This window comes from Haemaphysalis longicornis, unplaced genomic scaffold (genome assembly GCF_048455015.1).
Source record: "Haemaphysalis longicornis isolate Haplotype H1 unplaced genomic scaffold, Haemaphysalis longicornis Haplotype H1 scaffold_1, whole genome shotgun sequence".
In the NCBI taxonomy this organism is placed as follows: Eukaryota; Metazoa; Arthropoda; class Arachnida; order Ixodida; family Ixodidae; genus Haemaphysalis; species Haemaphysalis longicornis.
Window position 1 is genome coordinate 231589483 of NW_027526203.1, and position 8241 is coordinate 231597723.

At 43.8% G+C, this 8241-nt stretch overlaps 1 long non-coding RNA gene across 1 annotated transcript; it reads right to left on the minus strand.

Annotated features, from left to right (window-relative positions):
- Window positions 1-477: 477 nt before the first annotated feature.
- LOC144142642 (uncharacterized) lies at window positions 478-6498 on the minus strand. Its single transcript, XR_013317012.1, has 2 exons — window positions 5835-6498; window positions 478-4010 (listed from the first exon to the last, which is right to left on the minus strand). It is a non-coding gene; the product is annotated as an uncharacterized LOC144142642 (long non-coding RNA).
- Between the last annotated feature and the right edge of the window lie 1743 nt (window positions 6499-8241).

Consider the following 8241-nt stretch of genomic DNA (forward strand, 5'->3'; position numbering starts at 1 on the left):
CAGCTTAGTTGTAACACCGTTTTGCTGCAAATCCACCTTTGAGATATACTGCCATGAACCATGCCTTCTGGTTTGTTTACTTGTAGCGGGCGTGCTTCCCACAAGCACCCGCCAACCACGAACACACGACGCGTGTAGGCAACTGACCCCAAGCCTTTATTCCGCTTGGAAGACAACGCACATACATCCTAGGTAAGTACCAGGGATGTCCCACCTGGGAGTTCGGGAACTCCCAGGGACATCCCACTTAAGTTCCAAAAACATCCCAAGTGATACAAAAAAAGACCTCGCTGGGATGTCCCAGACTAGGACTTTGCTGGGAGGTCTGACATCCCATGTAGAACAAAGAAAGGAAATTTTTGGGATGTTCCAAAAAGGTGCTCGTAGGTCCTTTTCTGGACACGTTTGATTAATGCTTGTGGTTATAGCTCAACATTCCATTGCAATGGAGCTTTTCCTCCACTCAAGTGCACAATTAGAACTCTGCAAAACCTTACAAAACCATTTTATTGGACGAATTTTGTACATAACAGAGATCAGTGGCAAAATCAAGCAGCACTTAAGTCTTAAAGGTACACCATACACTTTTAATACCACAAACAAAAGTTATTTATAACTTGATGCATGACTTTACTTCTGTTTCTCACAATAAATTCGACTAGCTGAAGCAGAAGTGAAATTTCACATGAAAAATTTCTAAAGGTAGCACGAGTTATGTACAGAAAGATAAGAATCGTCTCTTCTCTTTTACATCAGAAATGTGCCATGCACCTGAATAATTCATTTACAAAATAGAGTGAGCCTAATTTCTAAGCAATTTATGGCATAAAGAATAAGGTCTGAAAGTGCTGTACTTTATGAAATGCCAAAAGGTGAAACATGTTTCACGACAGGAAAAGCACATTAGTGCACAGAAAGTTACTGAAAACCATTAAAAGGGCCATGCAGACAAAACACAAGTTTGGTTCATTAGAAAGATTGCCTCGATAGAAACATTTTGACACGACTTTAAAGGGGCCATGAAGACAAAATACAAGTTTGTTTTATTCGAAAGATTTCGTGTTCTATAGTGCCCCCAGTGCTTGTCCAGAAGCAAACGATGCATTGTTCACTGCGAAATTAATCAATTTAAGCTAAAATTTTGATTTTCACGCCAAAACGTGTGTTCGAATGACGTTTGCAGCGATATAAGAGCAGGTCTTTCAGCTAAAGTTGGTGTGGAGCGGAGACTTGTTTACTGTTAGTTGACCTAGATGGCGCCACCACACCATGAAAAGCAGTCATGTTTTTGGTTTGTTTGTGACCGTATTTAAAGATAGCTTGTTTTTATTCATGGAGAAAATAATCATTTTGTGAAACATGGTGCTCGCTCGACAAATATGGTCACGTAAGACACCGTCGCTTGCGTCAGTTGGCCAGTGTTGCCCGAGACAATTCCAAAGCCCCGCAGTGCTATGCATCTAAACGAAGCATAGTGCGTGCAGTACCAACAGCAGTATGCAGAGGTACTTCAATGTTTACGTGTGCTTTCCTAACTTCCACTGTTTGTCCCACCATTCTTACCGATATAAAAAGAATGTGCCCTAAATTTAAATGAAAATAGCTCTTTGGGCATGCTTATGAACTCTGCCTAATTTGCGATTGCCGGCCACAGCCAATCGCACAGCTCGGCATATGACATCATAGGTTCTGCTGCGGTAAATGAGCTAGTGGGTCGCATGGCCATTCCCTTTTTTCCTAATTATGTAGCTTATTTGAGTGAAGTTTACGTTAAAAGTGGTGTCAACCTGATTCTACCGAGGCAATCTTTTGAAGGAACCAAACTTGACCTGTCTCCATGGCCCCTTGAAATGTAAGCTACATAATTAGGAAAAAAGGGAATTGCCATGCGACCCATTAGCTCACTTCCCACACTAGGACACATGACACCATACGCACAGCCGTGCGATTGGCTGAGGCCAGCAAAAGCAAACACAAGTTAGGCAGGGCTTATAAGCTTGTAGAATAACCTATTTTCGCTTAAGTGTAATGCATATTCATTTTATAGCAGTAAGAATGGGGGGTGAAACAATGGAAGTTACAAAAGAAGAACCAGTGCGTATTGGTGTTAACTACTGCGCACACTATGCTTGTTATAGCAGCACAGCACTGTGGCGCTTTGGGGTTGTCTCAGACGACACTGGCCGAGCGGTGTAAGCGACATTGTCTTACGTGACCCTAATTGTAGACGTACCCCATGTTTCACGTAATAAAACCAAGCCAGGTGCAAATACAGTCAAAAACAAAGCAAAGGTGAAGACAGCATGGTGGCGATATTTAAGAGGATTGATGGTAAACAAGGCTCCGCAGTCCGCTGCAGGCAGGACGGCACACTTGAAATTAGCTTGAAAACCCTTCCTTGTGATGTCATGGCAGACGTCACAAAACACACGATTTGGCGGGAGAATCAAAGTTTTAACTTGAACTGATTAATTTCTTGGCGAGTAAAGCACCATTTGCTGCCTGACACGTGCAAAGGGCACTACAAAACCCCAAATCTTTCGAAGAAAACAAGCTTGTATTTTGTCTGCATGGCCCTTTAATGTGGCAGTCACACTCCCTCAGGCCACGCGGCCACTTTTGAATAATACGGGGCTACCGTAAGGCATCGCTTTGCACCACACACACATAGAAATCATTCGAAAGGCCAGCTGATCTAGTTCTGATTGATATAAAATACTAGTTCTAAAACCTACTGCAAATGAAAAAACAAACTTATAAAATAAAATTTGGATCACGTGTACCTACATTCGAAAAGAATTATGTAGAATTATTCAACGCAAAGCGAGGACATTTGCTGTGTGCTTAGAAGACATGCCAATTGGCCACATGATGACAAATTTGTTCTCAGCCAAATAGGTGTCTGCTGTCTGTCTGCTAAAAGGCAAATAAAAGCTAACAGAAGAAAATTGATGAACAGGTAACATTACACGGCTTAGAGCAGAAAAATAACACTTTGCACGTGTTGGCTGTATGCATATTTTCCTACCTTTAAAATTTGGCTGCATTTTGTTACCATTTTACGCACTGAGGTCTAAATGTGGAAATATATGTGCATTTATGAGTTAGCGTTGAAAATGTGGGACCGTGTAAGGATGTATATTGCGACATTTTAACGTTGGCAATTAAAAAATTCCAAATAAATGCAGCCAAATTTTGACAGCAAAAAAAAATCAGTCTACAGCCAACATGTACAAAAACTATCACTGCTCTTCACTAGTCATGTAAATATCAAGTAGAGAATTTCCCTTTTTAGACTTTTTTAGCAGAAATATGAAGAAATTTTGAAACCAATTGAATTCCATCATGCAGCCACTAATTGGTATGTATTATGAATGCATAGCAATCTATCCAATTTCTGTTGAATTGCTTTCTATAACTTCGAAAATACAGAGGCAAGTGAAGCAAAATAAGATTTCTCGAGTTTTAAATTTGACTTTGTCTCTCATACACTAAGATAAATAATATTGATATCACTCAAAACTAGACAGACTGCACTTTGTAATAGTACATTAGCCATATATGTGGTGTTAGTTGACTCACAGCAGAGACCATACAAACATCCAAATGGACAACCACACCCTGAGGGAGTACTGGTGCCATGCACCGTATTCTGGCATGATGCCCTGAAATCCGTAGTTTTTTTACCACGTAGTAGCTTACCACACACACACAAAAAAAAAACAGTTTAGATTAGTGTCAGGAAAATATACATGAGCAATCAAGAAAAAGAAAATCAGATTAAACGACTTTCATATCATTCCTTGGCAGTCACTGCATTGGAGCTCCAAGGATTTTCTAGTGTGCCACAGCTCTTTCTGCAGCACGTCAGAACTGTGTTGCTGTCTTCTTATCCTTTGGAGTCCCTTGTGGCTGGGGAGGCTTTCCATGGCCCATGAACTGTGTTGCTGTCTTCTTATCCTTTGGAGTTCCTTGTGGCTGGGGAGGCTTTCCATGGCGCATGAAGCTGCCTGCACATAATTTAGAAAATAACTTGTAATGAATTCAACGAACAGTGCAGACAACGGCTAGCTTGAACACTGCCAGTAAGGAAACACAACTCGAGCATTACCGAAGTGTACAGATAAACATTTACCCATCGTGATTTCACACCATGGGTAAAACGGCATGCTTACGAGTACAAGCTGAGCTTCGCTGATCTCTCACAATGCCCTTCCTGATACATGCTCTCGTGATTGCGCTACAGTCAAAATAAACCTCGCGGCCAGAACTCACAACACTAAAGCAGCCCGCTGCCACGCGAAACCTTGAGGAGCTTGCGGGTTGTTTTGCGAAGAAATTTGATGTGTGATAGAAATTTTGCTATTTAGTTCTGTTTCATGGACATGACCTTTACATTCCATGATTGCCCAAACATTTCACCTGCTTCAGATGTAAATGAAACAGTTTTTCTAAATAATTTTCAGTCAAGAGATTTTGAACTGGCTCTTACAATCATGCTTGTTGTCACAACGCATCACACACATGCAAGCTACTGCAGCCATTTACCATTAAACGTTTGTCAAATGCGCCATTACATTAGTCTTCCCTGGGATCCAATGGTGCAAAGCACAATGAAATATAAAAGAGTAACAATAACAAGGACGACACTAGACACGGGAGTCGCAGTTTTCTGGTAATGCCCACCAGGTTTAAAGCTGCCTGTAAAAACTGCTAACTGCATCTCTGAGTGTCTGCTTGCCGACAAGAGATTACAGGAAACTGGCAAAAAAAAAAAGAAATATAGCTGCTTGGCAGTTAAAGACTGACTGCAATACCTATATTCAGAGCATATCGTGCAATTTGAGAAAGATTACAAACAAAATGAGTGAAAGGTTGTGTTTACCGCTCATGAAAAATTGTTAAGGCTTTTTAAGAGTAACCGCACTGTGAAGTCAGTCTTCGCAGCCCTTTAAACATGATGCACAACTACCCCCACAGCGCCCTTCTTTAAAACAGTCGTCAAAGCGGCCCAGATCTGAGTATTCAAAGCGTCCCAGATCACGTTGCCATTTGTTGCATAGTTTGCCGGAATTCTCTTTGCTGTGGAGGTTGTGTAGTCGCCAACATGCCCATCTACAAACGGCCGCAAAGTTACAGCAGCAAGCCACATTTAGATTGCAGCACAGTCATTAGCACATACAAGGGCAGGCGATCACGCGAGCTGAGTAAATTGAGCACATCACACACTGACATGCTACTCAGTGAAAAATGTTAAACGCGTAAATTATAACGCACAACGCCTGCGCTATGCCGCTTTATCATTTCTGAAAAAAAAGAAAAAGAGAAAAACGCAGTCAGTACCGAGGGCTGTCACTGGACTGTGTCACGCGTTGACAAAACACGAGACGTGGTTTTATCTAAATACATGCGAGAAATTAGTGATTTTGTTCCGTGTAGCGCGGGACTGGTGATTGAGGCCTAGAACCAGGAACTAAGCTACGCGAAAAGTTTTAGTTAGGCCCAATAATGCCTCTTTGTCTAGAGTTGTTCTTGCTCGGCTTTCCGGCATCTGCGGCGTTTTTTTTTTTCATCTGTTGCAGTGATGCCCTTCTACACTAGTTGTATAATAAATTCATGTAAAATAATCAACAGCTAGAGGTACAAAACAAGTTGAGCGACGCGAAACAGTGCAGCAAGCGTTGCAACTTCTCCCGCCACCCCGGGAGAAGCCTTTCGACCGTTTCCGCACTGAGCACCCACCTTCGACCACAGAGCAAGAAATCATGCATAAAACACAAGAGGGGCATTGGATAAACACTGAGTGGTACATATAAACGACTTGCAATAGTTACCTTGTGAAATGACGTTCCAGCAGCACGGGAGCACGGCGCACATTGATCTAGTGGCGCGAACGGCGAGGAAGGGGCGTGCTCTTCTGTGTAGAAAACACCAGGTGGCGCTGCTGCGCCATCTTCGAAAGGCGCCGCCGCGGCAGGCTGTCGCTGTTCCGATGTTGGGTAGTAATTAACCCTTAAAAAAAAAATGCTACTCGCGTCTGGCATTTCCGTACCTTGCTAGGAACGTTTTGTTGCAAATCTGCCCGTTTGAGCTGTAGGGAAACGGCTATAAATCGAGTTGTTTGGTGTCGTCTGCTACCTGCGCAGACGATCGATGCGAGCGTACGCGTTCGATGTGCTGCCGGCGGACAACTGCTATGTTTAATTCTTTACGAATGGATTTACTTTTTATATTTACTGTAATAAAGTCCCGGCATGAACCTACTTGTGAATTTCACTCTACAAAAGCAAATTATACCCAGTATTCACGCGTCCAGTAGCACCCGGCTGATTTTCTCAGCAGCAAAGTTTGCAATAAACAAATTACCTTCAGAGGAAACTTTCCCCAGGCACTTAGTGCTGAAGGCAGCGTCTCCAAATGTGTCGTTTGAGATCGCAGCTTCTGTGTTAGCACGTGTAATACATCACTAAACCTCCTAGTCGTCATGGCCCCTTTGCAGGCCGAACTGCTGTCATAAATTCTTGCAGCACACTGTTCGCAACAGCTAGGGAATATATGTCACCGCTTCCGCATAACACACCACGAAAAGAATGTTTGCGACGACACTTTGTCGTCATGTGGATAGAAGAGCACAGATTTCTCGTGAAAATGTCTAGCTTTTTTTTTTTTTTTTCGTATCGATATAGCGAAACGAACGTTTCGATCGTCGGCACAATTTAGCCGGCACCAGAGCTTTGAAGGAAGCTTGACTTCTTGAAGATGGCTCATTGTGAAAGCATCATTCCACAGAACTTGCGACTTCATTTGATGAGCACTGCGGAGAGAGAGCCTCGTGTTGTGGCTGGTGCACCTCATCTTTTTCGGCTCTTCAGCTTGCTTGCTGGCTGCCGAAACTGAAACTCTTGTCCGCCTTTTCCTTTGCGGCTTCCGCGTGCATGCTCCGCGCAGAATTCGAAGCACAGTCAGGCAGGATGGTAGGTACAGCACCTGGAGCCAGTGACAGCTTCCCGCGTACAAGTCGCACTTTACAGCCGTTTATTACGTGGATGTAATCACGCAATAAGCACTCGGGCTCAAAGTGGCGCTCACCAACGGCTGAAGATATGGTCAAGAGTTTGTCCAGTCTTCCCAAATTTTGTCCCCACTTTTTGCACAGTTCATCGTCCAAAGGAGCGGCGAACAAAGACGCCTTGGGAGCACCTGCAGGGTAACCACTGTGACAACCCGGAGCAAAGCAATAGGTGTCCGTCCTTCGTTTTGACATCGCGTACCCGGCCTGGCCAACCTCTATTCGACAGCACTCGCAATAACTATATTCCTGACGATGTATACCTCTTGCTTCTGTGGAACATCACGGAAACGTAAAACACGCAGAAAATGAAAGGCCGGCCTCAGCCATAAACAGACGGAGAGTTTGTCCGACCGCGCGCCGCCAACGTATCGCACATCCGCTCGTATCGTCTGCGCCGCTAGCAGACGATTTGTTTGTAGCCGTTGCCCGATGGCTCAAACGGGTCTGATAAGCAACAAAACGTTCTTATAAAAGTACAGGGACAACAAAAGTGAGCATCTTTCTTCCATAAAGGTTAATTACTGTACCACAGTAAAAAACGGCAGCGGCAATAGCTGGCGAGCGCCCCAAGGAACGGCCCGTGCAACCGCGGTACCGTTTTCGAAGAAGGCGCAGTGGCGCCCCTGGCGGCGGTAGACGCGCTTTGCTTCAGCCCGAACGCTGCAAAGCGCTCCCGTTCGCGCCACTGGATCAAGACATTCTAGTTACATCCGTATAGGGGGAGAAATGGCTGGAAACGCTGATTGGTCAGTGTGTGTGACGTCATTAAAATATGCATGACGTCATTATTTTTTTGGCGCTAGATTTGTTTGTTTAGTTGTTGTTTCTCCCCAGAAATTTTTCCCTAGTCTTTGTTAAAGCGCTAGAATGCCTCCCTAGTCTGCCTAGTCCCCGCGCTTGGCCAAAATGGCGGAAAGCTCTTGATCTTCAAGCGGGCTTCTTTGTGTTGAGATTGCAGAAGTTAGCTACTGAAGGGAAAATGTGTTAAAGACATGCATATACCTTAAAATTCGACCGATGCAATCGTCGCTTTCACGCAAGAAGAATCTGGTTATTCATCATGGTGTGGTGTGTTGAGTTTCAGCACACTGCAGATGCCACTGCCCGCAGTAAAAAAGGTGAGGCATCCATGTGCTCTGTTATTAGTGCTCGGTTATTTTTATTTTGGC